At 43.5% G+C, this 27404-nt stretch overlaps 1 protein-coding gene across 5 annotated transcripts in view; it reads left to right on the top strand.

The window, feature by feature from the left end:
* Positions 1 to 11288: 11288 nt before the first annotated feature.
* LOC121877503 (fibrillin-3-like) overlaps positions 11289 to 27404 on the top strand; it is a 145339-nt gene continuing 129223 nt past the window's right edge. For all 5 annotated transcript variants that reach the window (XM_042383283.1, XM_042383293.1, XM_042383286.1 and 2 more), the window contains exon 1: positions 11289 to 11500. The gene's annotated coding sequence lies outside the window, so the exon portion shown is untranslated. The remainder of the gene's footprint in view (positions 11501 to 27404) is intronic.

Below are 27404 nucleotides of genomic sequence, written 5' to 3'. Positions count from 1 at the left end.
TGTGTTCTACTGTTGCCAGACGAGACACTTACAGATGTTGTAACTCTTGAGCATCAGCGTTGCTTCATATAGGAACAAACTAATCATAGACCTTGTGAGATATTAATATACCACCAGATAATGCTGGTATCTGCTGCACCACGTGATAAAGCTGGTAACTGCTGCCCACGTGATATGCTGGTATCACAAATCGCTGCCCATCGGTGGCTCACTGGCTCCATCATCCTGGCCGGCACCAGATAGATGGCATCAGGCTCCCCGCGTTGTGTGTCCCGGTGGCGGTGTCCGATATCAATCAGCTTCTGTTCCAAAACCAATCACCGTCCCGCAGTTCTTACTTTGGTAACGTGTGGTAGGAACTAGTTTACTTTGCTAACTGCTTGAAGTTGCGATGAGAGCACGTACTCAGGCGCTCGATTCTGAAGACAAAAAACTTGACAGAAAGATTAGGAATCATGATTGGATTAAAATGAGTTGTATCACGATATGGAGTCGTGATGAGTCTATGGATTTTTTAAGATTATAATATTTGTCTTCATCAAACATGGTTCACGCCCCAAGTTCATACAGCGCCTGTGTTTACAATGGGTGGGTTATCAGTTAGGCATTATATGGGTGAACTACGTTGATTTGGAACCTGGTTCATCCCTCTATTACGTTGTCTATTTTTTTTTTTTTTTATAAAAACAGTTATCTCTTCCGTAGTTTGAAAAGCTGTTAAGGTAACTAGTTTCAAGTTCTCCCCAGCAGTATGTATCATCACAGTATATGTCAGGTTAATGTCAGTGATGCAGGTCAGAGGTCAAAACTTTCTCCAGAGATAAACTATTATGTAAAGTATTTTGATGAAAGTTTAGAATAATTTTCATCGCTTATCAGTGAAAGTAAAAGTTAGTCGTGTGTATGTAGATAGAGCACTGTACCAACCCTAGTTTACAGCTCAGTGAGGAGTGTCTCAGAATCAGCCAAGTGACCCATAGGACGGGATATAGGTGCTGTATCCACTCGGCAACACAACCAATACTAAACAAAATTGAACATTTCTGCTAAAGAGTTCTGGCTAACATACCAGCTGTTCTACTCTAATGCCTCAACCGTAATACCGTTAATTGCGGGTCGACCTGTTCTACCTCTGTTGAAATTACTACACCTACCTCTTTATCTCTGCTCCTGCTTACCTTATTTACCGTTTCTCCATCTGCTGTGCCTTCGTCTGTACTAGGTAGTAGGCAGCTATCAAACGGGGGGTACTACCACCTGGGAAGATATTGGAAGCATAATGTGTTGTCTAATAGGCAGTTCTTGCTATATGGCATCACAAATGGGACCAAGTCCCAGGTTGTTCATCTGTCTTTCTGCCTCATTTACACAATTATGGGGTCTCAATTGTTTTTTACTACTAACAACACAATACATACAGTATATCGTTTGACTATTAATCATTTTTATAGTTCTTTATTATAATTACTTTTTATTGAATCTGATTAAGTAATATTATTATTTATTATTTTTTTTTTTTTATTATTATTATTATTATTATTATTATTATTATTATTATATTATTATTATTATTATTATTATTATTATTATTATTATTATTATTATTATTATTAGTTATTATTATTATTATTATTATTATTATAGTAGTAGTAGTAGTAGTAGTAGTAGTAGTAGTAGTATAGTAGTAATAGTAGTAGTAGTAGTAAGTAGTAGTAGTAGTAGTAGTAGTAATAGTAGTAGTAGTAGTAGTGTTAGTAAGTGGATACCAGTGAAGTAAACAAGATTCGAAGGTCCATTTCGACAGAACGACCTTTGACCAAAGTGATAAGCTGCAGCAACTGCTGCTGCAAGTACCAATTTGAAGAAAAAAAGTAGCTATAGCGCAGGGTGGGCGCTTCAAACTGGTTAACTACGTTACCGATAAGAAATGGTTTCGGTCTCAATAAACAAGAATTTACAGATGTTCTAAGGTCACGGTAGGCCAGTAGGGTTCCCCAATGCGCGTGTGGCTCTTCCTATGACGTCGATCACTCCATGGGATGCAAGAAAGGGGCTTCATATGCATTAGGCATAGCAAAGTAAGGATCTCACAGCAAATATGAATGGAAAATCTGCCGATGATGTCATGGTAGAACCGACCCTTCTTCCATTGGACGGTGAGATCCTCCAACATAGGACTTCAAACACATCCGACAAAGCGTGTTGACGATGTGCTCGAAGGATTTGGACTCCGGGACAGCGAGCCTTCTTCGACATCAGGATCCATGGCCGCATGTCACTGTAACTTAGCTCTCGATGATGCACCAGGAGGAACGAGAACGATAAGACAGGGCATGGGGAGAGGCAGCTTTGTTCACCACCTCTGGTGGGATGGGATCAAGTGCAAGATGTTTTCGCCATACTCCTCAGACTCGCCAGACTCGCGGAGGTGATCTCCGAACAAACAGCCCAGAAGTTATGTTACAGCCTGGATGAGATGTCGATTATATCTTCTCTCTCTCCTTCGGTCGGGCGCCTCAGGGAACAGGCTTCGGCCCCAAGCCAACGGCAGATATTGACTTTGAGTACAGTCACTGAATCGCATAGACCTGCTGCTCAACTAATTCAACACAGCTAGGTTAGCTACTTATGTATTAAGATACTTAATATTATAAGGTAATAAAATGGCAGCGAAGGTGGCTATTGGGGGAGGCTGGACCACTTTTGAAAAAAAAGTAGTAGTAGTAGTTGTAGTAGTTATTTTGGGCTGAGGTGGGTCAGACCTGCTATGCCCCGCTAGGTAATCCGTAAAAAGGACATGCTCAACAGCCTCTTTCCCAACATCCACTTTATCTCTACTAAAAGGACTCCTTTTCCTCCTGCTGCGCACCTTACATGCTTACTTTCGGCACTGCTGCTGTGCCTTCTGCTGCTATCTTGCTGTTTCTCCTTCATCTGCTTTAGGTGCATCAGCAGGAGGGAGGATCTGGGGTGGAGGTCAAGTCTTTGACCTCTGACCTTTGGTGTGGTGACTCCTTGTAACATATATGTCTCTTGTCATTATAGTTCTAGGGACACTTGTCTTGTCACTGTCACAGTTTGTTGACATTTTTTACTTCCTCCTCCTCCTCCTCCTTCTTCCTCTTCCCTTTACTTCCCTTTCTTCTCTTAATCCCTCTTTTTCCTTCCTACTCCCTTCCCTTCCTCTTCTTTCCCTCACCTTCCTCACACTGTCCTCCTTCCTCTTTCTCTCCCTCCCTCCTCCCTCTGCCCTCCCTCCTTCTTCTACCTCCAGTCCCTTCCCTCTCTGCCCTCCCTTCCTTCCACCTCCTTTTCCCTCTTCCATCTCCCTCCATCCCTCTGCCTTCCTCCTCTCACCCCTCCTCCACCTCCCCTGCCCTCTCTTTCTTCCCTCCTCCTTCACCTACTCTCCTGCTCCTCCGCCCTCCTCCTTCCACATCCCCTCACCTCTACCTTCCCCACCCTCCCCCTCATCCCCAGCGTAGGTTAGGTTAGGTTATGAAGATGAATTATTTCCCTTTATCTCCTTTTGGATATATAGGCTATCTTGTTGGGACACTCGGTACACTATGTTTACTCCTTTGAGGACTTCAGATGAGAATACAAATACTACTACTACTATGTCCATCCTCCCCAATAGCCACACCTTCGCCGCCATTTTAATTGCTGTTGTTAATAATAATAATAACAATAAAAAATAGTAGTATAATAATAATAATAATAATAATAATAATAATAATAATAATAATAATAATAATGATAATGATGATAATGACACGCCAAACGCATTTTTTTCACGTCACTGATTCTCAAAAAACCTTCATTAAGAATTTACTTCTCACCCAACTTGGACTTAAAAACTCAGCCAAACAGCCGCTACAATAGAGCACTAACATAATATCGGCACCACAGTTGACATCATTCTTGAGTGGTAGCTAGGAACTGATGAATCTCGAGGTTTAGAGAGTACGGCAGGTTAGGTGTTATGAATCTCTGAAAGAATTCCTACTGATAATGGTCTTAGGAGCAGTCAAAATGACGTCGATCCTGCGCTGAGACTCGACCGTAACTAAATACTTTCTGTTGGTGTGACGGAAAAATAAAGGTACAAAGCCATGAGGATCGAGGTTCAAGTCTTAATGTAGGTGGAGGAGGCGGTGATGGGCGGTAAGTAAGGGGCGTGGTGGGTAATGGGCGTGACACGGTGACCTTAGTAGTTGTGCGCCACGCTAATGCCCTTTAATTAAGGTCTTATCTACTTCTGATGAGGTGGGTGGTAGTGAGGGGGGGGATGGTGTGTGTGTGTAGGTGGGGTACGTGTGTGTGAGGGGGGTGCTGTGTGTGTGTGTGGGGAGTGCTGGTGTGTGTGGGGAGTGTGTGTGTGGGAGGGTGCTGTTGTGTGTGTGTGTGTGTGTGTGTGGGAGGGTGTTGTCTGTGTTGTGTGTGTGTGGGGCTGTGTGTGTGTGGGTGGGTGCTGTGTGTGTGTGTGTGTGTGTGTGTGTGTGTGTGTGTGTGTGTGTGTGTGTGTGGGAGGGTGCTGTGTGTTTGTGTGTGGGAGGGTTGTGTGTGTGTGTGTGTGTGTGTGTGTGTGTGTGTGTGTGTGTGTGTGTGTGTGTGTGTGGGGGGTGCTGTGTGTGTGTGTGTGTGTGTGTGTGTGTGTGTGTGTGTGGGAGGGTGGGTGCTGTGTGTGTGTGTGTGTGTGTGTGTGTGTGTTTGTGTGTGTGTGGGAGGGTGCTGTGTGTGTTTGTTGTGGGAGGGTGCTTGTGTGTGGGGAGGTGTGTGTGTGTGTGTGGGGGGAGGGTGCTGTGTGTGTTTGTGTGTGGGAGGGTGCTGTGTGTGTGTGGGGGGGTGCTGTGTGTGTGTGTGTGTGTGGGGAGGTGCTGTGTGTGTGTGGGAGGAGGGTGCTGTGTGTGTTTGTGGAGGGGTGTGTGTGGGGGAGGTGTGTGTGTGTGTGTGTGTGGGGGAGGTGTTGTGTGTTGTGTGTGGGAGGGTGTGTGTGTGTGTGGGGGGAGGTGCTGTGTGTGTGTGTGTGTGTGGGGGGTGTGTGTGTGTGGGAGGAGGTGCTGTGTGTGTTTGTTTGTGGGAGGGAGGGTGCTGTGTGTGGGGGGAGGGTGCTGTGTGTGTGTGTGTGTGGAGGGTGCTGTGTGTGTGTGGGGGAGGTGCTGTGTGTGTGTGTGTGTGTGTGTGTGGGAGGGAGGGTGCTGTGTGTGGGGGGAGGGTGTGTGTGTGTGTGTGTGGGAGGGTGCTGTGTGTGTGGGGGGAGGGTGCTGTGTGTGTGTGTGTGTGTGGGAGGGTGCTGTGTGTGTGGGGAGGGTGCTGTGTGTGTGTGTGTGTGTGTGTGTGTGTGTGTGTGGGGGAGGGTGCTGTGTGTGTTTGTTTGTGGGAGGTGTGTGTGTGTGTGTGGGGAGGTGTGTGTGTGTGTGTGTGTGTGTGTGTGGGTGTGGGAGGGTGCTGTGTGTGTTTGTGTGTGGGAGGGTGCTGTGTGTGTGTGGGGGGGGTGATGTGTGTGTGTGTGTGGGGGGTGGTGTTTGTGTGTGTGGGAGGGTGTTGTGTGTGGGGGGTGCTGTGTGTGTTTGTTTGTGGGAGGGTGTGTGTGTGTGTGTGTGTGTGTGTGTGTGTGTGTGTGTGTGTGTGTGTGTGTGTGTGTGTGTGTGTGGGGTGCTGTGTGTGTGTTGTCTGTGGGAGGGTGCTGTGTGTGTGTTGTGGGAGGGTGTTGTGTGTGTGTGTGTGAGGTGTGTGGTTGTGTGGGAGGGTGCTGTGTGTGTGTGTCTGTGTGTTGGTCTGTGTGTGTGGTGTGTGTGGATTGTGCTGTGTGTGTGTGTGTGTGGAAGGTGCTGTGTGTGTGTGTGTGGGAGGGTGCTGTGTGTGTTTGTGTGGGTACTGTGTGGGTGCTGTGCGTATGGGTGCTGTGCGTGTGTGTGTGTGTGTGTGCTGTGTAGTGTACTGTAGTGTAACTGTGCGTATATATATATAGATATGTAGTGTGTGTGTGTGTGTGTGTTTGTGTGTATGTATGTGTGTGTGTGTGTGTGTGTGTGTGTGTGTGTGTGTGTGTGTGTGTGTGTGTGTGTGTGTAACTGTGTGGGGGGGTATGTGTGTTTGTGAGATAGGTGTAGGTTGTAGCATAAGTTGTAAGCGTAGGAGGGGTGTAGTGTGGTAGAAACAGCAGAAGTAGGTCGTGGATGTAGGTGTAAGAGCCGCAGAAGAACAGGGTATCGGTGTAGGAGGACAGGAGGGGGTGAAGGTCTGGGTGGTCGTGTGATGGTATCAGTAAGCAGGCAGCATCTTATTACTTTGCCCCAGCACCTGTCTCCCTCTCACTCACCTGATACAATAACTTATACATCTCTACTGAATGTATTAAAATACTCCACTGAAAGTTTGGACTTCAGTTACAGGGAAGTATTTAATAATTTGATCCGAGAACAAACTTAAGAATAAGAAGTGTGTCAAGGAAGACCTCCTCCACGTGACTACACCTTGGTGAGAGAAACAATCCCGTCAACAACAAACTGAGCAAAGTTATATGGCGGAAACTCACATAGTTGTCAGTGAAGAAGATGGGGATGATGATAAGAAAAAACTAAGGGGCGTCACCGAGGAGTTGTGTACAGGATGGTTGAGGACGACCTGACGACTAGGTGATGGTCGCCCACACGAGGCAGGTCATAAAAGATGAGAAGATGATCTTACAAGACGTATCGTGCAGTTATTCACCAAATGTATTAAAAGTAAACTTGTTCAGAACTGAGATTAATGTTACTGTTATACGTCCTGCTTAAAACAAGTGGTAATTCATAAAACTAAAGAACCTACACACTAATTATACTTCAACCAGTTGTGTGTAAAATGGTTACAAAAAACGCTGACCACCAGACTGCTGCAATATAAGGTTTCTGTCAACGGAGAGCCAGAACGGGTTAAGAAGTAGTTACTGTAATACACATCTTGTACAGAAAGTGTTCCTGCTGTGTAATGAAGCCAATTACCATTATGTTTATGGTGTATCGACTGTGAATATTTTTAATCTTCTCATCGACTGGAATATATTGATAAAGAATGAGAACATTATTTTCGAACCTTTGAGGGTGTTTACAAGTTATTGAATTGAGTTAAACTATATTAAGATCACACTATGTGCTCCTTCTGTTGATGACTTCTGGGATATGGTTCAAACTGTCTGAAAATACAAAGGTTAAATACGAGAACTGTAGGAAGTTAAGAAAATAGTGAGACTTAGTTAACTGGATTAATGTAATGGTTAACACAGTCTTACATTCCTCTTACAGATGGTCAACAATGTAAATATTTTAAATAATAATAAAATGTATCTATATAAAGAAATTATTTGGATCACCAGATGAAAACGTTGGAGAGATTTTCAGACTTACTCGATATACAAAAACAACTACTGTACTTCCTTTATTTAAATAGATAAGCATTTGACCAGTGACTAATGCCAACAATAATTTATGGATATCAGACAATGCGAGTCAATGAGAAAATACCAATAAAATCCCTTCTACTCAAATAAACTTAGAAATATGTTTATTCAACACTAAAGCAGAGTGAGACGATGCATCAAGCACGAGATGTTAATACTAATAAGTCGGAATTGAAATGGCGGAGGTCAAGTTACACGACAAGAACAGATCAACAAGGTATAAGAAGAGCCTCGAGTGTATTTCAAAAGATAATAAAAGACTCGGATAAGATCAGCTGTCAGATGGATAGATTAGGTCAGGAAACTTGGAGGTGACCAGCGTACAGGGGGAGGTCAGGAGGGTGGATGGTGGAGCATACCGGGAAGACCTTCCTCACCACTGGTTATATATACAGTCACCAGGGTGCTCCAGTGTGTGTGTGTGTCAGGGCCCGAAACACTTGAATGTTTGCCGACGTGGTTATGTTTTGTCCCGGAATGTTAGAAAATTCTATTACTTGAATCCATTATTTTAAAGCAATGCTCACCCAGCAGACATTGACCTTGAGAACATGTCTGTTGCTGGCAGCTTCGTAACTAAGAGTAAACTTTGCCACACACACACACACACACATATCTACAGTATACCTATATACAGTATATACAATGACATTACTTGTGGAATTGAGAAACAAATATTCTGTATCGTAACACACAAGTCTGTTTCCTGTAAGATTTTTGTAAAACCATATATTACAACATTTACCAAAGTAACCTACAACACCATGACTCTCCTGACCCAGCTGACGACATAAAGATGCTGTGGTAATTACATCAGAGCACAGTGATAGTTTGTGTTCAATGTTGACCTATTACCGGCCAGGTCAGTGTGTTATTACCTCGTGGCTACAGAACACAGACAGTGGGGTACTTTTGTGTCATAATAGAAAGCTGTGGATATTTTGGTGCTGTAATACAGGAAATGGGATTTTTTTTTGTTTTGATAGCGAACATTGGATACTTTTTGCTCATAAGAACAAATAGGATATATTAGTCCTACGATGGGGAATTGAACGTTTTTCTTGCTATAAATGTAAATATTGGATATTTCTTTGCTACTACAAAATGCTTTTCCCTCAAAAATGGAGGAAATTATTTTGTTTTTCTCTCAAACAGAAACAAAATTGCTCATAGAAAAAATATTGAATAACTTTTGGTCTTTCTGGATAAATGACTTTTTGACCCCAATTAAAAAAGAAGAAGAGTTTTCACATTTTGTTAAAGACAATGGGGCCAGTGGTCAGCTTGATACAAGAGGAGGAGGAGAAGAATACAGTGGGTGATACAGGAGGAGAGTACAGTGGGTGATATTGGGGGAGGAGGAGAGTACAGTGGGTGATACAGGGGGAGGAGGAGAGAGTACAGTGGGTGATATTGGGGAGGAGGAGGAGAGTACAGTGGGTGATACAGGAGGAGGAGGAGTGCAGTGGGTAAGTGCGATACAGGATGAAGAGGCGGAGGTACAGTGGGGTGGGTACATAAACAGGTCCCACATACTGGATAAGAAACTGGGAGGTGGTCAACAGGACCTTGTAAACCGGTAGTCGTAGATAAGTTGTTGAGGCAAACGACCTGCCCACTGTAAGCCTCGGTCGTTATTGTCGCGTACTGGTGAGTGAGGAACCTGTCGTGTGTTGGTGAGTGAGTGAATCTGTCGGTACTGGTGAGTGTGTGAACCTGTCGTGTGCCGGTGAGTGAGCGAACCTGTCGTGTACGTGAGTGAGTGAACCCTGTCACTGGGAGTGTGTGAACCTGTCGTATACTGTGAGTGAGTGAATGAATCTGTCGTGTACTGGTGAGTGAGTGAACCTGTCGAACTGGTGAGTGTGTGAACCTGTCGGTACTGGTGAGTGAGTGAACGAACCTGTTGTGTACTGGTGAGTGTGTGAACCTGTCGTGTACTAGTGAGTGAGTGAACCTGTCGTACTGATGAGCGTGAATCTGTCGTGTACTGGTGAGTGAGTGAGTGAAGTGAGTGTGTGAACCTGTCGTACTGGTGAGTGAGTGAACCTGTCGTGAACTGGTAAGTGTGAACCTGTCGGCAAGTCTGGTGTGTTGGTGAGGAGGAGTGAATCTGTCGGTACTGGTGAGTGAGTGAACCTGTCGTGTACTGGTGAGGAGTGAGTGAATCTGTCGTGTACTGGTGAGTGAGTGAGTGAATCTGTCGTGTACTGGTGAGTGTGTGAACCTGTCGTACTGGTGAGTGAGTGAACCTGTCGTGTGTTGGTGAGTGAGTGAGTGAATCTGTCGTGTACTGGTGGAGTGAGTGAACCTGTGTACTGATGAGTGTGTGAATCTGTCGTACTGGTGAGTGAGTGAGTGAACCTGTCGTGAACTGGTAAGTGTGTGAACCTGTCGTGTACTGGTGAGTGAGTGAGTGAATCTGTCGTGTACTGGTGAGTGAGTGAGTGAATCTGTCGTGTACTGGTGGGTGAGTGAACCTGTCTGTACTGGTCTAGTGTGTGTTGTAAGGTGACCTGTTACAAGTACTCTGACCTGTTACTAGTACTCTGACCTGTTACTAGTACTCTGACCTGTTACTAGTCCTCTGACCTCTTACCAGTACTCATATATATTTTATTAGTACCCTGACCTCTAATAATACTCTGACCTGTTACTAGTACTCTGTGACCTTTTACTAGTACTCAGATTTGTTTTTAGTACTCACTGACAATACATTATTCACTTTCTGCATTATCACTTCAGTTCACTTCAGGTTTAGGTGTACAAATTTCCCTTTAAAAATCACACTCTTCATTATTGTACGCCATTCTTGTCAGAGTCTTCGTTTCCCGCCACCTTGAACACTTTCTTGGCCAGTGAGACGTCGGTGGGCAGATCTGGAGCTACGAGTGACCATTGGAATCGAGATTTATTCGTTTGGAAAGATTCACCGTTATGTGGATCCTGAGAATGTAAACAAACCCCACACTGAAAAGATTCACTGGTATGAGGATCCTGAGAGTGTAAATAAACCCCACACTGGAAAGATTCACTGGTATGAGGATCCTGAGAGTGTAAATAAACCCCACACTGGAAAGATTCACTGGTATGAGGATCCTGAGAGTGTAAATAAACTCCACACTGAAAAGATTCACTGGTATGAGGATCCTGAGAGTGTAAATAAACCCCACACTGAAAAGATTCACTGGTATGAGGATCCTGAGAGTGTAAATAAACCCCACACTGGAAAATAATTCACTGCTTAATGGATTTCACGTATATAAGCAAATAATACATTGACGAACGTGGATCTGTCAGAGTTTTAACCAATAAATTCCTAAAACATTTTCCTTTTCACAATTTCTCAAAGGTGTATAATTTAAGGCCATAATGGAGTTTAAAGATCTATTAAGGTCATTATATCAGCTGGTAGGAACATTTACCCGGGCCACTGAGTAAGCTTAGTCACTCTTGTTGACGTAAGTTACCTTTTCTGAGTGTTTGCACCACCGTGTGTTGACTCCCGCCACAGTTGTTTCACTTATGTGTATTATTACGTCTTGTCAACCCTGAAATATTGAGAACTCTTTGGTTAGGTAAGTTTTGTTTTTCAAGATTTTCATTTTTTGAATGTCAGTTTACATACATACATTCATACATACATAGGTATACTAAATGTATCGCTGAATTCCTCATTACAAGTTTATTGTGTCTTTGAAGTAGATTCTCTTAATTATGATGTGTATTGTTGTTCTAACCCCGGGAGTGATTGTTGGCCATAGTTCACCTTAACACTGGAGAGAGAGAGAGAGAGAGAGAGAGAGAGAGAGAGAGAGAGCGCACCTCCACTAACACGTCTTGTATCTCCCACAGTGTTGACGGTGAGCCTGGTGGGGCTGAGTACTGGCCGTTGTATCCCGCCCTCAGCGATCTCCCAAGGGCGTGTCTCCCTGGGCAGGGGCGGTTTTGTGGTCTCCTACTCCTGCAACGACGGCTACACCTTGGAAGGCACGCCCATCGCTGTGTGTGTTGGCGGCAGGTGGTCTTCTGCATCACCCACTTGTCTCCCTGAAGGTAAGGCACTCAACCATTTGTAAAATAGGGCAATGATTCTCAGAAAATTTTTACTTAAATGTTTTTACTTACTTAGAGACGTGAGAATGCAATCTTAATGAATTGCACGAATTATGAGATGATGATGGTAGCTGAAATAACGTCGACATCGATGTGCCTCGCCAGTTGTGTTTCTTCAGTCTCTGTCGCGGGAGAAATATAAGTACAAGTCTTGGAAACCACCTGGCCTGGCCATGAGCATGATGGTGTATTATGTGTTTGTTATTTTTAAAATAAACGAGTTTCTAAGATACAATTCTTAATAATGAAGGAAGCAAAAATAACTTTATCTATACCGGGCCAGACGGAGGAGTGGCTGGCAGGGCAGCCGGGAGAGTTAACTTCATCCCCAACCCAATATGCAAACAATTTGGTGAATCAAGGTGTTCTGTGGAGACGCCCCGATCTCCTGGCGATATCTGTCTGAGTCGCGGATGTATGAGAGGCGCTGGGAGATACAGGGAGACGGGGTGAGTGTTAGGGTGGCCAGGAGGCCTAATGCTCCACAACCCCGAGCACGAATTGCTTAATTACGTGAATTGTACATAAATTAGGGAGCTTCTACTCCGGCAAGCGACGTCTACAAGGCTCAGGTCGACGGTGTGTTGGTGTACAACAGTGTATAGTGGTGGTGTGTGGGTGTACACCAGTTTGTGTTGTGGCAGTCGTAGCCTCACTCAGATCTGGTCAACCCTCCCCCCAATCCCCTCTCCTCCCCTCCCCTCCCCTCCCCTCTCTTCCCTCTCCAGTGTGTCAATTCTGGTTTATTATGTCTGATAAATACAGTACACCATCGTGACGCTGTGTACGGACAACATCTTCCTCGTATATAATTAACTCACCTTAAGTCTACTTGCGGTCCTAACAACTAAGAGAAAACCCGAGGAATTAGTCTTGTCTTGACCATATTGACGTCCTTAATCTTCGGCTGATAGCGAGGTAGCAGGTGTGTGGTGGAGGTTTGTGGAGGTAGCAGGTGTGTGGTGGAAGATTTGTGAAGGTAGCAGGTGTGTGGTGGAAGATTTGTGGAGGTAGCAGGTGTGTGGTGGAAGATTTGTGGAGGTAGCAGGTGTGTGGCGGAAGAGATTTGTGGAGGTAGCAGGTGTGTGGTGAAGAGTCAGGTATGTAATGGGTCATATTGTATGGCTGGACAGATGTGTAGCAGGGAGAAACAGGTCTGTCGTATCCTTGTGACAAGTGTGTGGCAGAGTAGATGTGAAGGAGGACAGGAATTAATTTGGTCGATTGCTCGGTAGAACAAGTGTGTTGAGGCAGGTGTGAAGGATATAAGTTTTACAGGACAGGTATGTAGCGAAGACCTTTAGTAGCGCAGGTGTTTTATGGGTGAGATTTTTAGTGGCACACGTGTATGGTGGAACAGGTGTGGGACGGGAATGTAGCGGAACAGGTGTGAGACGGGAGAGTAGCGGAACAGGTGTGGGACGGGCGTGTAGAAGAACAGGTGTGAGACGGGCGTGTAGCGGAACAGGTGTGGGACGGGCGTGTAGCGGAACAGGTGTGGGACGGGCGTGTAGCGGAACAGGTGTGGGGCGGGTGTGTAGCGGAACAGGTGTGGGACGGGCGTGTGTGTGAGACGGAACAGGTGTGGGACGGGCGTGTAGCGGAACAGGAGTGGGACGGGCGTGTAGCGGAACAGGTGTGGGGCGGGTGTGTAGCTGAACAGGTGTGGGACGGGCTTGTGGTGGGGAGGAATAGCGACGTGGGTGGGCACCGATAACTCTTGGCCTCAACCAGCCATTAACGCTGGAGGTGGACCTCACATGACACGACACACAGCTCACTCACCCACCACGAATATGTCACTTCTGATACCTGGGCCTCAAACGACGTATTTTCCTGATAACTAAACACAAGAGGAAAACTGTAGAATATGACGATTTACACAGTATTTTAAATTTGGTCATTATTGTATAGAAGAAAATACCAAATATAAAACAGTTAAAAGTGTGAAGGTATTTTTAAGTAAACATTTGTTGGGTATTTGTAAGGGAGTATTAATTATGGTCATGGTGTCTGGTAATGAAAGTGAGGCGAGGAGGGCCGCGTCTGTAGGGATGGTTACTGACCCTGGACAGATGTTCAATCTAACAAGGGGGTGGGAGGGAGGGGGTGGGGGAGGAAGATGGGGTCAGGGAGGGGTTGTGGGGAAGCGAGAGGGGGTGAGGTTGGCTACTTACACAACCTATGTTTTTTTTGTTTTTTGTTTTTTTACGGGATTAGCCCACCAGGGCACAGGTCAATGACCCACATCGGGGTCTGGGGGCGAAAATATAATAATAATAATAATAATAATAATAATAATAATAATAATAATAATAATAATAATAATAATAATAATAATAATAATAATTGATAAAAAATAATAAATGAAAATATATAATAAAAATATAATAATAATGATAATAATAATAATAACAGTAAATAATCATAAAAAAACAATAGTGAGAAACGATATATGTATGTTGAGTTGTCAAAGTAAGAGAAACAATTGAGACCCTGTACCAAGTTGAGGTCTACCTATCCTGACCACTAGCCGAGAGCATCGTTAATACTAAGAGTTCTCGGTAATTTCAAACTCTAATTTTAACAGACAAAGGTCACTTTACAATACCTGGACAAATAAAAATTATTATTATTCAAAAACTGGCTTTTACAGCAAACGGATGCTGCAAATTGGGTGTTGAGCATCACAAACACCCTCCGTTTGTATCCTGGGGCAGTGTTCTCTCGTTCAGACTTTTATTTAAGGGACAACAGAACAGGCAATGGTCCCTATACCACCAGAGACAGACGCCGCCACCTTAGTCCGTTCACTAATCCTGCCAAGACCTGGACGTCGCTCATCACAACCAGTCAGATCTGAAGGTGAAAATTACACTTCACTTGACACCAAAGGTTTATATGTAAAGTGATCCGTGCACAATCAAACAACTTGAACAAAGCTTTTCCCATATTCAGGGCTGTGTTTGGGTGAGTCCTCAGCTCACTCACCACAGCTTGGCCTACTCGATGGAGCAATAGCACGATGTGTTTTCCTGGACTTGACTAAAGAGACGACAGGCTTCCTGCATAAACATATAAACATGTAAACAACTGTGCACCTCGCCCCAGAAGCAGACAAAGGCATCTAGACAGACCTGAGCTGATATGCCAAGGGGGCCGTCGTCGTGAGCCGTTTGATGAGAGATTAAGGGTGGGTGTTTACAGGCTGGTCCTGCCACACATGGTCTCCGTCCTGGACACAGGTTTTAGGTATGGCAGATTTAGTACGACAGGCCCAGTGTGATAGAGCAAGTGTGACAGACCACATGCGACAGTGTAAGTACGACAGACGAGATGCAACAGATAGGTACTGTACAATAGGCCAGGTGCGACTGAGGAGGTGGGTTAGCAGGGTAAACACACTGACCCGGCCAACCTACCTCACACATCTTACCTAAGGTGTTTTCCCCTTATAACAGACAAGAGAACACAGTTACTGTACAGTCTGGGTGTAATGTCAACTTCATGTGGGAAAAACAAACAACGTGATAATCGAAACGTTTTATTGTAGTTATCATCGCCCATATATGGTAAAACAAAGTCCTAATATGGCTTTTGTTGAATTACATTAACTTAAAATGTTTACTTAATATAAATGGAAAATCATAGAATACAATGCTAAAATCTGGCAATGTTCCTCATATTTGTGGAATTGTTTAAGTGCGAGATATAAAATAATACTTCAACAGTATAAATAATTGTAGTGAAGTATCTGTGTGTGCTTCGTTTTATTCTTTATCAATTCTTATCCACATATGTATTGTCTTATAACAATATTTCTCCATTTTCTTAAGTTTGGGTAATTGCGTGAATCTTTTAACTGTCCAGGTATGTTAATCTTGTGCCTCTCCTCCCGTCTGTAGTCAAGTAACATCACCTGTGTTTGATAGACGTGAGGGCTGCCTGACACTTGTACAACCAGATCGATCTTTCCTTAACCCTTTAAGTACAATGACTTAACGTCTTGAGTACAATGTTTTAGTCCTTTGAATATGATGACTTTTTCCTTCGAATACGGTGACAATGTATTCATGGGTTGTCACCGTACTGAATGGGTTAAGTCACTGTTTGAGCCAGTCATGTGTACGTCAGAACCCTCACTCATGCTGTGTGGTGTGGCGAGGTACGGTAGGTGGTGTGGTGTGGCGTGGCGAGGTAGGTGGTGTGTTGTGACGATGTACAGGAGGTAGTTTAGTAACTAATTCCAATATTATAAATTAATTTTATTGTTATTAGTTAATTTTACCGCCACACCGCCCCGTTAAGTACTGTACTGTGGTGTCCCTCAGGACTCATTTAGTTTAAAACTTGGGTTGAAACACGACGATCCTCTTCAAGGGAAGATGTTGTTTAATAATACGGGCGTAAGGCTCCTGACCACCATCTCCTCCCATCCCCCCATCTCCCCCCACCCCATCTCCTACCCACCCTACCCACCATCACCCCCCTCTTCACCACCCACTGACCTACCGTCACCCCACCCCACCTCAAAACCCACCTTACCTTACCACCCACAGTCCTACTCAGCCAACAAGGACAGTGACAGTTGTCTTGCCTTATACAGAGACAAGGAGGACTAGGGCACAAGATGAGAGGGAAGAAGTTAGTGACACAAAATTCCACAAAACTAAATCCAGCAACCAAGAAATTTCAAATTGACCTTACCTTACCACCTACTAGGCTACACCTGTCAATTATATGCCGTCACCACTGTAAGTTAATACCTAACTGGATGGCTTATGATGTGTAGGGTACAGAAACCTTTAATTTATATTTCCAACGTTAATAATATCATTGTTGACGATTATAATTTTTCACGTTGATATTATCACTACTAATATTTATACCATTAAATGATTAATTAAACGTCCCTTGCTACCTGTAACTGTACCAACACTAATGCATTACTTCCTTTATAGTTGTTCCGGGTTAGTTATAAGAATCCTGAATTGTAAAACTCTTCGTGTCAGGTCGTGGCTGATCTTAAGATAGCCATAAACCCGCACCATACAACACTCCCCGCGGCGCCCCTGAACAGTAATTCCCCGCCTAACGTGTTCAAGTTCGGTGTATACAGGACCCCACAGTTATCGTCTATTGTCTCGAAAACTTGTAGTGTTTACCCATATTTATTCACTATTTCCTCTTCGGATTATAAGCAGAAATGTGTTAAAAGTTAGGTATAATGATAATGATGATAACATTGAACTACAAGTTTAAAAATGTTCACAAACTTCTATAGGTTCTCACCAAAATCAAAGGTATTGCCAGATGCCCATCAACCTTCAAGTCGTAAATGATTGTGGCTGGTAACTGCTGTACCCCGCTTGTTTTGGACGGCCAAGTGGTGTCGAAATTGAAATTAATTCCCTGGTTAAGTCATAAATAGTCCTTACGTGATAAGCGTTGAGATTAATACAATGGTCGCGTCGTATAAGGACATAAATGTCAGCTGCTATGTCACGCCCACATCGTTTTACGGTAATTCTCTTTCATGATTGGCTTAGAAACTTTACCTTTTGACGCCAGTAATGTTTGATGCGAGCGATGCTCTCTCGATGTTTCTGAGATACTGATATCTTCACGTTGATTGTAAGGTTCGGGACAACTGCAGATTATTTAAAGTTTTGTTGTTTCATTCTTTTATTAGTGGTTTATCTTCTTTGAACAACGTCTGTTTCGGAAAATGACAAAGTAATATATTTTTTCATTGTTTTCTTTATAAAAAAAGAATACAACTATTGTGTCTGTACATACAAAATAAGAGAGGCAGTTGAAAAAGATGAAATATCGACTTTGAACTCGGCAGGATCTCATGATTATTCTCCATGAAGAGCAAGCGGGTGGGTGTAAACACAAGACACAGCGTGAAAACGTGTCTAACGACCGAAGAGAATACAAGTACAGGCTGCTCTGTACAGCCATAACTAACCCAACCTTACACCCAGTTGCCTTGCAAGACCACGGCCAATGGGAGGGGGGAGGTATACCCGGGCTCCCGCTCAGTATAATAAGGCGTCGTCCGCAGCGTTTTCTGAGAAGTTTTTATTCAAAATTCGCTTTGTTTTACCAAATGGGATGGTCACTGTTGATATTAGCAAGTAGAGTGGCGGAGGAGGGTGGGTGTGGCTTTGACAGGTCACGTATGTCAGATCTTATTAGGTCTGTTTACGTTAAGTTAGTATGGATCATTCAAGGTTTTCTCCTCTCACTGTTAACATAACCTAACTTTCCCAACCTAACCTTGCCAAATTTACCCAATTTAATGTATGCTACTCATACCTAACCTATCACTTAAGGTACTGTACCTCAGTGATGATTTTTTGTCTATTTTTTTCAATGTTGTAAATTTGTCGATCGAGGTGGGAGGTGCGTGAGAGCCTCAGTACTGACGTGAACCTGAAGACACCCTCGATGTAACTGAGTTTCGTTATCAGTTCCTATTTATGTGTGTGTGTGTGTGTGTGTGTGTGTGCACTCAACCCTTCAAAAATATATCCTTGGATCCTTCCTCGTGCCTTCAGCAGAACCCATGTGTGTCTGACACGCTGTTTGGTCCACTTTTTCATAATGGTGTCCACAGCTAGTCTAGTATCATACCTAACTCACCACTTCAACCGACAGTTAGTTTGTTCTGTCCTAAACCGTAGCCAAAGCACACATAATTCTACTTAACTTAAGATATAGGCGAACGTCAGATTGCAAAGACTACAAATTTCATCTGTTAAAACTATGGACAAGAGCGCGGAAAAACTTGAAAACAGCACCCTTTTCCACTACCTCCTAAGATGTCCCCACACACAACGCTTCCGTGACGCCTGCTGGACCACCACTCCACGACCCCCTGACGGAGACACGATGATCCTCCCCATGCTGGCCAGATATTTTGTAAATAACATTGATTATGTGTTAAAGGAATATCCTTCCTTCCTTAGGCTTTAGTAAGCCCCTTTATAATATTTATACTGTATATACTTGTCACACTTGCCAGATGCTTCTGGTGTCATTGTACAGGGGTACCTAGTGACAGCACTAGGATCCCGCTTCCTCTATCAAGGAATAAACAATTGAAATTGAAATTGAACTGTCAGTCGAATATAAACTTCCTCAGTGTGGACCTTAAGCTTCCCGCTCCACTCCATCCACCACTATGGTATAATATCTGGCAGAAGGGGCGCCTATTTAGTGTAGAATTTCCATGTGGGGGAGTATCAGAGAGGCCGCTATCAGCTAGGGCCAGGTGGGGTGTGGGTCTGCGACTCGCCTTACCGTCCTCCACCGCCAGGTTTCTGACGGCGGCTGTAAGACGACGTTTAAGGCTGTTCTAGTTTTATTTTATATATTTTTTATTCACATTATTGATAAAGGTGTTTGTTGTGATTCTTATATTGAAAAGTGGTGTTGTAGGGTCGAATATTATCTTAATTTATTTAGCGTTTGTGTTTTGTTTGAAGTTCGTGTTAAAGATACGCATACTGTACTGTATACGAAAACGAAGACGTCAACAAACATACAGACTCATTCGCTATAGTATACAATAAACTTGATTCATTGAGGTTTTCTATCCGTTGATCTTGGAGACATCTTTAAGACATAGTATCGTCACTGGTCTGGATACCTTAACTACCAAATGTAGAAATATTTAGCAGACTGTCTAGATACCCATAGGTAGACCAGGATAGGAAGTATATACTGTATATGGAAAGGCTTACAGGACCTTAACCTTGTAACACCTGCCTTCAGTAACTCGTATTAACCGGACTTATATTAGATGGTGTCTTCGGTATTCTAAGACTTTAAGATTCATGTCATGTGTTCAAACGTGTCGAGGTGAATAATTATTTTAACTGGATAGGAAACATTAAAGTGTGACTACGTGACCTAAAAATAAGTATAAACTGATAAATTTGTATTTATTGTTTAGTATATAATTATGAGCCACGGGGGGGGGGGGCACTAAACGTTTTCTGTATACTCTTAGGTCCAAAAATTTATTGTATTATCTTCGAAATCCCGAAATACCCTAAATTTAGTTCATGGTGAAATTATTTTTGGAAAAGATACATTAATTTAAAATTTAGTTGTTTGTTCCCTATTAAAATCAATTCACTGGCTCCCGTGGAGTGAGCAGCTGGTGTCAGGAGTGTAGTCAACACAACAACAAACATTATTCTTTGTACTTAGACGATCATCAATATCCTGGGCTTAGCTGTTGGTAAATCATGGTAAGCAGACGTAAATAGCACCAACCATAAATCACAGGGAAATAGAAGAGACTTATAAATCAAACGGAAATAAAAGACTTAAGTTTATCCTATTACCAAACCTGTTCGGGCCTCTTATGATTTGAGGCGAGAATAGTCATATCATGGTCATTATCCGCGCGAGGCTACTTCAGCCCTTACCCACAGTTCTGAATTTTGTACAATGAATAAAAATGGCTGCTTCGTTTTAGTTAGTTTTAAATTGTCACAGGTGAAGATCCCGTATTCAGTAATATTTACTTGTAAAAGAAGTGAAATAAGTTCCTGTATGTCCGCAGAGTTTGGTATTTTATCGTAATTCAGTAGTTTTACTTACTGAAAGTTAACAGGGCAGGAAGGAGAGTTAGCAGGAGCGGTTCGGGTTAGTGTGGATAGCGCCTCGGTCGAGTGCAGTTAAGCCCTGCGTTCTGCATAAGCTTACGTACATATATAAACAGTGATTTATAGTTCATTACATGGCAACAGTTACATATATATATATATAGTTAGTTTTATTAAATACTTACAGATGATGCTCTTAAGAAATATGTTGAGTAAAGTGTATATGTAAATAAATGGCTTTCATAATAAAAGTGCCTTTAAAAGTCTTTCATATGTGCTCACAGGTGGCGGTCATGTTACTTAGTGTCTTCACCAGTTTTGTTTGTTTATAGTAATTATGTAAGATCTTGTATGTTAATTATCTTTGTACTGCTACACTGCCGTGCACTGTACACTACCGTGTACTGTACACTGTCGTACAGTATACACTACCTTGTACTGCTACACTGCCGTCCACTGTACACTGTCGTGCACTATACACAGCAGGAGGTATATGGACGCAATTCTTGGAAATAAACCGTGTACATTACTATATTTTATTAGGAGTAGTAGCAATAGTTTTAAATATTAAGAACACAATAATTTTATTTAAGCGAGGCGATAATTTATACGTCTATTTGCGCTTTATTAACACACCAGAATTAATTACAAATGTTACTCACAGTTTATGAGTTTATTGCCTTTATATATTGAATAATGCAAGCCCTCCACCAGATATAAGTGTGTTGCACTATACTGTCAAGACAACTTTCTCTTGTAAATATGCATTAACCACTTCTCCCCCCTCCTTGGCTCTTCACCAAGCGACCCATCAACACATTTCATAAGAAGAGATAAACCCACGAACGACCTAAGTACACGAGAGAGAGCAACAAGATAACACCAAAATACCACCACTTAGGACAATTATTATAATCCGTTCGTTAATTTATTTACGTTTCATTATTTATTTTGGTTTGTACTAAATAAATGAAAATGTCATATATTGTGAATGCTGACCAGGTAGAGAAAGGACACGTTTATATAGAGAAACACTGGAGGTGTCAACAGGCCACCCACCCACTTCCTACATAAAGATGCGCATCAGCTGGGCGACAAAAACACTTTACCTCGTGATAGAAGGCCGAATGATTGACGTAATGAACATGAGCTGTCAGCACTGTACAGTATGGCAGACAATTGTTGTAGAATTAAACAGGAGCTTCCTCCTTAAATTAAGGCCAACCTGCCCTTACTGTAGAGCAGTGGTCCCCAATCATTTGTAGGCTCTGGGCCACATTTATCATTGTAAATATAGTGGAGGGCGCCAAAACTTTGGGTCTACATTCAAGAAAAAAATTTCACATATACTGTACAGTCATTTGCAGTTTTACACGTCTAGCTGTTACCAGTTGCATAGTTTTTACATTTACTCTTGGACAGTGAGAAGGCTGGCTCTCTCTCTGGGCCCGGTCTGGGGTAAATACATACGCCCTGTACACGACAGTTGTATCAAGTTATTACATATTTTTATTAATTTCAGTCTGACAAAGAATCCCCAATATTTCAAAATTTTCTAATAAACCTTTGCGGGCTCCATAATATGGTTCCGCGGGCGCCATGGTGCCCTCGAACTACAGGTTGGGGACCACAGAGCACCAGGAGGAAGATGTATGAGATTAAAAGGCCACAGGTACCGTTTCCTCCCAGATGGGCTCAAACTCTTGTGTTCGTGAATGTCCTGCGATCCTAGCTAATTGAAATCACCAGAACGTCGAGGAGAGTTTGAGAGAGAGAGCTTTGTGTTTTTCTTGATATTTTTGTACATTAAAGAAAGTCTAACAAGAAACAAGTTAAAGGTAAAGTTGTTTTAGATTTCAGAAGTCAGGGTCGTCTAGGGTTAATAATGTGGTCGACAAATTTATGTGGTGAGTTACGTGAGTGGTGTGCTGCCGCGCCAGTACCTGTCACTCCCACGTGCTGAGTGAACAATGCTTGTTCCTATAACTGACCTTCAGCCCACCTCTGCCACAAACAATGGCTTTGAAAGAAGTATCATAGAAACTTGATATATGGATTTGGGAGTCATGACTTAAAACGTCTAACGGTTAGAGAGCCCCCACCCTCCCACACACACACACACACACACACACACACACTGAGGCATACACTCCCACACGAGAACAAACACAAACATACACAGGTACAAATACACACTAAAAAAATAGATGAGGGGGGGAATTTCCCCGGCAAGTAATCAAACAATAACCTTCAGTGGATGTATTGTGAGAGCATGACACTGTTCTTACCCTCACTCACCCCAGACGACCAACACAGACTGAAGAGTATCATGTAACAGTAAGGAACCTCTCAATCATCATGTCTTATAATTCATGCACACATCATCATTTGTTTACCCAAACTTTTTTCCACTTTTCATCACCTGTCAATGTTGTTTACACGGGAGTCAGCTGATGTGCTGCCCCGGGATGACAGCGGCCTCCTTGGGGTAAGTAATGGGCAGCAGCGTGGGGCAGTCGTTTATTTTGTCAGGGTTGGGTATAATGTGTACAGCCTCTGTCTTTGTCCCTAGGAGGGGGCTGGGGGGGAGGTAAGTGTGTATCGAACATAGATTTATAACAATCTTTCATATATCTTTCAGTCTTTCACAAGGAGACGCCTCGGAGAATAGATTAGTCAACGATTTTTTTATTGTACTTATAATTTGATAAAAGTAATAATAATAATAATAATAATAATAATAATAATAATAATAATAATAATAATAATAATAATAATAATAATAATAATAATAATAATAATAATAATAATAATAATAAGAAAAAGAAGAAATTAAAGAGTATTCAAGATTTCACTTCGTGTTTTCTCTTATTGAAGTTAGTTTTATAAATATTGTATGTAGATGTTTTCTTTCTGCATCCGCTAGCTTTAACAATGTCACTCCTGTTCCCTGACTCGCGCCTGAGTGACCAACCAGCCCCGCGCCCACACGTTGTATTATCCATCTTGGTCACTACTGTTATTATGTGGTTCGTATATTGATGCATAAATGTAGTCAAGTTTTTGTTAATGTTTCTTTGGGGACTGTGAGGATCAGTAGGAGGAGGAGGAGGAGGAGGGAGAGGAGGAAGAAAAGGAGGACGAGAAGGAGGTGGAGGGGGGAAAGGGAAGACGAGAAGGAAAAGGAGGAGGAAAGGAGGTTGAGGAAAAGGAGAACGAGAAGGAAGAGGAAAAGAAGGAGAAGAAGCTCTTCGATCTGAAAAAATGGTCGATGAAGACAGTATATCTAACTTAAATATGGAAAAATACCATTAAAGCCTTCAGTAAGAACATCAAAGAATTAGTTGTGTTGTCTCCACACACACACACACACACACACACACACGCGCTAAAAATATGTATCCCCGAAAAAACTAATCTGATAATAACTAAGAGCTACAGAGACAAGTTTATCATTAGTATTGCGACACAACCACCTGCCTGCCCTTCTTGTGTGGCGCCAGGTAACTATTGACTGAGCAGCCCACCACTACTAGCGTCATGGGTGGGCGTCTGACTGGTAAGGGGGGTGGTCAGGGGGTGGATGGAGAGGGTAGGTGGTCAGGGGGTGATGGAGAGGGAGGGGTCAGGGGTTTGATGGATGGTGAGGGAGGGTTCAGGGGGTGTTGGGGGGAGGAGGGAGGGAGGGATGGGTGATGAGGCAGGGTCAAGGGGGTGTGGGGAGAGGGAGGGAGGGGGGGTGATGGGTGGTGAGGGAGGGTCAGGGGGTGATGGGGAGGGGACGAGGGGTCAAGGGATGATGGGTGGGTAAGGGAGGGAGGGGTCAGGGGGGTGATCGTGGTGAGGAGGTCAGGAGAGGGGTGATGGGTGATGGTGGGAGGTCAGGGGGTGATCGGTGGTGAGGAGGGGTCAGGGGTGGTGGGTGGTGAGGAAGGTCAGGGGGGGGGGTGATGGGTGGTAAGGAAGTGAGGGTCAGTGATGGGTGGTGAGGGAGTGGTCAGGGGGGAGGGGGGAAGGGGAGGAGGGTCAGGGGTGATGGGTGGTGAGGGAGGGGTCAGGGGGGATGATGGGTGGTGAGGTAGAGGTCAGGGGTTGATGGGTGATGAGGGAGGGGTCAGGGGGTGATGGTTGGTAAGGAAGGGAGAGGTTAGGGGGTGATGGGTGGTGAGGGAGGGGTCAGAGTGGTGGTAAATCTTCCAATAATCATTTCTATAAACGCTTGAACTATATACAAGTACCTGGTGGTCCATGTAACCATAAAAAAAAATAAAGCAAAACAAAAGAGTAGAAATACACGTAACTTATTAACTGATCCCGTGTACAGTATTGAAGGTCTCCGCTTCACTTGGCCAACTTTTCAAAGTCATGGGTTTATTTTCACAGTAGTTCCGGGATATTAAGTCTGGGTAAATAATAATCTATCAGTAATATATCTTCATGTTCTCGTTTCTAATGGAGCAAATATTTTCACCCCCCCCCCCCGACACACTCACACACATTCAGATGTCACGATCACTAGGACCAGGTCATTGGATATTGTTTTCTTTTCATAAACCATCCTTGGATCTAGTAATCAGAGAAATGACAGTCCATCCACCATGATAACGCAGCCCATGTGTGTGTTGCATCAGGGTTGGGTTCCTGACAGGTTAATCCCTACGCCGACGTGGCTGCCAGACGCTCCCTAGTTGTCGGTTGTTGAAGACATGGGCGTGTTGTGTTGGAGGATCCAGTAACCAGAATCATAAAATGTCTCAGTTTGAATTTTTTCCCCCATTAGTTGAGGGTAATATAGTACTTCTAGTAACAGTTAGATTTAAATGTGAGTTTGACGCTCTCTGATACTACTAAAGTGAGTCAGTTTGATGGTGTCCTCACGTCACTCGCCACGGGGGGTGGGGGGGATTCAGCGTTCAAGTCTTTGAGGATGTGAGTCCGAGGCCCAACTCTGCATCACAATAGACTCGCAGTGTTTTGATTCGCCATTGTTTTGGTTGGTTGAATAGAGTTGGAATGTATTTACCGTCTGTTTTGGTTATCTCAATAGGCCGTTCTGCTGCTCTATCGTCTGTGGTAGTTGAAGAGGCTCTTAGTGACTTGATTATCAGCGTCTTGGATTGTCAGGCTACTCAATTTCGTTGCCTCTTGATCGTGTGGGCGTTTATCTGCCAGATCCTCTATTGTTAAGAGGATCGTGTGTTAAATTCCCTGTCTGTCCGGAGATGTGAGGAGTGAGGACGCTTCTAACAGGCTCACTCATACTAAGGCAGGATATGGCGTCGATGTTGCTCTAAAACTCAACCATAACTGTGTGGGTTTTGTCTTTGGGATGAAAAAATAACTCGCCTACCTTCGAGGATTCAGACCTACAGGTTGAGCCCCAAGATTGACGTTTGATTGTATATTCAGTTGGACTTTTTATTTATATATATATTTATTCCTTTTGTCACCATTTATCATATTTCTTCACTATTATGTTTTCATTGTATTCACTTAATGTTCCGTATTTTTTCATTATATTTAAATTTTGATTATTATTTTATTATATTGTTTTGTTTTTCGCTTAGTCTTCTTTCACTGATTTTCTCTTATGTTGTATTCATTATAATTTTTTTTTTCATTTTGTTTATCATTTGACCTAGAGGTTTACAAGGCACTACTACCTCGAGGAATATTACCGTTGAAGAAGACTTGTAACTATCTGCCGTATGTACTGTATATGTTGAAGAAGCGGAATTATTAGGTACACTGTACGTATTGCCTAACACACGTCCACACTCATGTTAAATACACACACACATACGTACACTCACATACACACGTACACTCACGTAGACATACACACACGTACACTCACGTAGGTATACACACATACACTCACGTAAACACAGACACACACACACACACACAAAGGTCATCGAGATAAGGGTCTTATGGGACAATGAGCGTGATGAACAACCTGGCTTCGCCCACCCCGGCGCAGTGTCGGGCGATCATCTGCCTGGCGATCACTCGAGGTCAACCCTTTATTGTTTACCTTATCCTTAGTGATCCATCCCTGGTTGATCCATCTCTGGTTGATCCATCCCTGGTTGATCCATCCCTGGTTGATCCATCTCTGGTTGATCCATCTCTGGTTGATCCATCCCTGGTTGATCCATCTCTGGTTGATCCATCCCTGGTTGATCCATCTCTAGTTGATGATCCATCTGGTTGATCTGGTTGATCCATCTCTGATCCATCCCTGGTTGATCCACATCCTGCTGATCCATCTCTGGTTGATCCATCTCTGGTTGATCCATCCCTGGTTGATCCATCCCTGGTTGATCCATCTCTGGTTGATCCATCTGGTTGATCCATCCTGGTTGATCCATCCCTGGTTGATCCATCTCTGGTTGATCCATCCCTGGTTGATCCATCTCTGGATTTGATCCATCTCTCGGTTGATCCATCTCTGTTTAGTCCATCCCTGGTTGATCCATCCTGGTTGATCCATCCTGGTTGATCCATCTCTGGTTGATCCATCTCTGGTTGATCCATCCTGGTTGATCCATCCCTGGTTGATCCATCTCGGATTTGATCCATCCTGGTTGATCCATCTCTGGTTGATCCATCTGGATTTGATCCATCTCTGTTTTGATCCATCCTGGTTGATCCATCCTGGTTGATCCATCCTGGTTGATCCATCTCCTGGTTGATCCATCTCTGGTTGATCCATCCCTGGTGATCCATCCCTGGTTGATCCATCCCTGGTTGATCCATCCTGGTTGATCCATCCCTGGTTGATCCATCTCTGGTTGATCCATCCCTGGTTGATCCATCCCTGGTTGATCCATCTCTGGTTGATCCATCCTGAAATTTGATCCATCCTGGTTGATCATCTCTGGTTGATCCATCCCTGGTTGATCCATCTCTGGTTGATCCATCCACAGTTGATCCATCTCTGGTTGATCCATCCTCTGGTTGATCCATCCCTGGTTGATCCATCTCTGTTGATCCATCCCTGGTTGATCCATCTCTGGAATCCATCCCTGGTTGATCCATCCCTGGTTGATCCATCCTGGTTGATCCATCCTGGTTGATCCATCCTGGTTGATCCATCTCTGGTTGATCAACCCTGGTTGATCCTCTGTTTGATCCATCCTGGTTGATCCATCTTAGTTGATCCATCCTGGTTGATCCATCCCTGGTTGATCCATCTCTGGTTGATCCATCCC

The sequence above is a fragment of the Homarus americanus genome, unplaced genomic scaffold, assembly GCF_018991925.1.
Source record: "Homarus americanus isolate GMGI-L3 unplaced genomic scaffold, GMGI_Hamer_2.0 scaffold33468, whole genome shotgun sequence".
Taxonomy (NCBI): Eukaryota; Metazoa; Arthropoda; class Malacostraca; order Decapoda; family Nephropidae; genus Homarus; species Homarus americanus.
The sequence above is the reverse complement of the archived record's forward strand: the minus strand, read 5'-3'. Positions and strand labels throughout refer to the sequence as shown.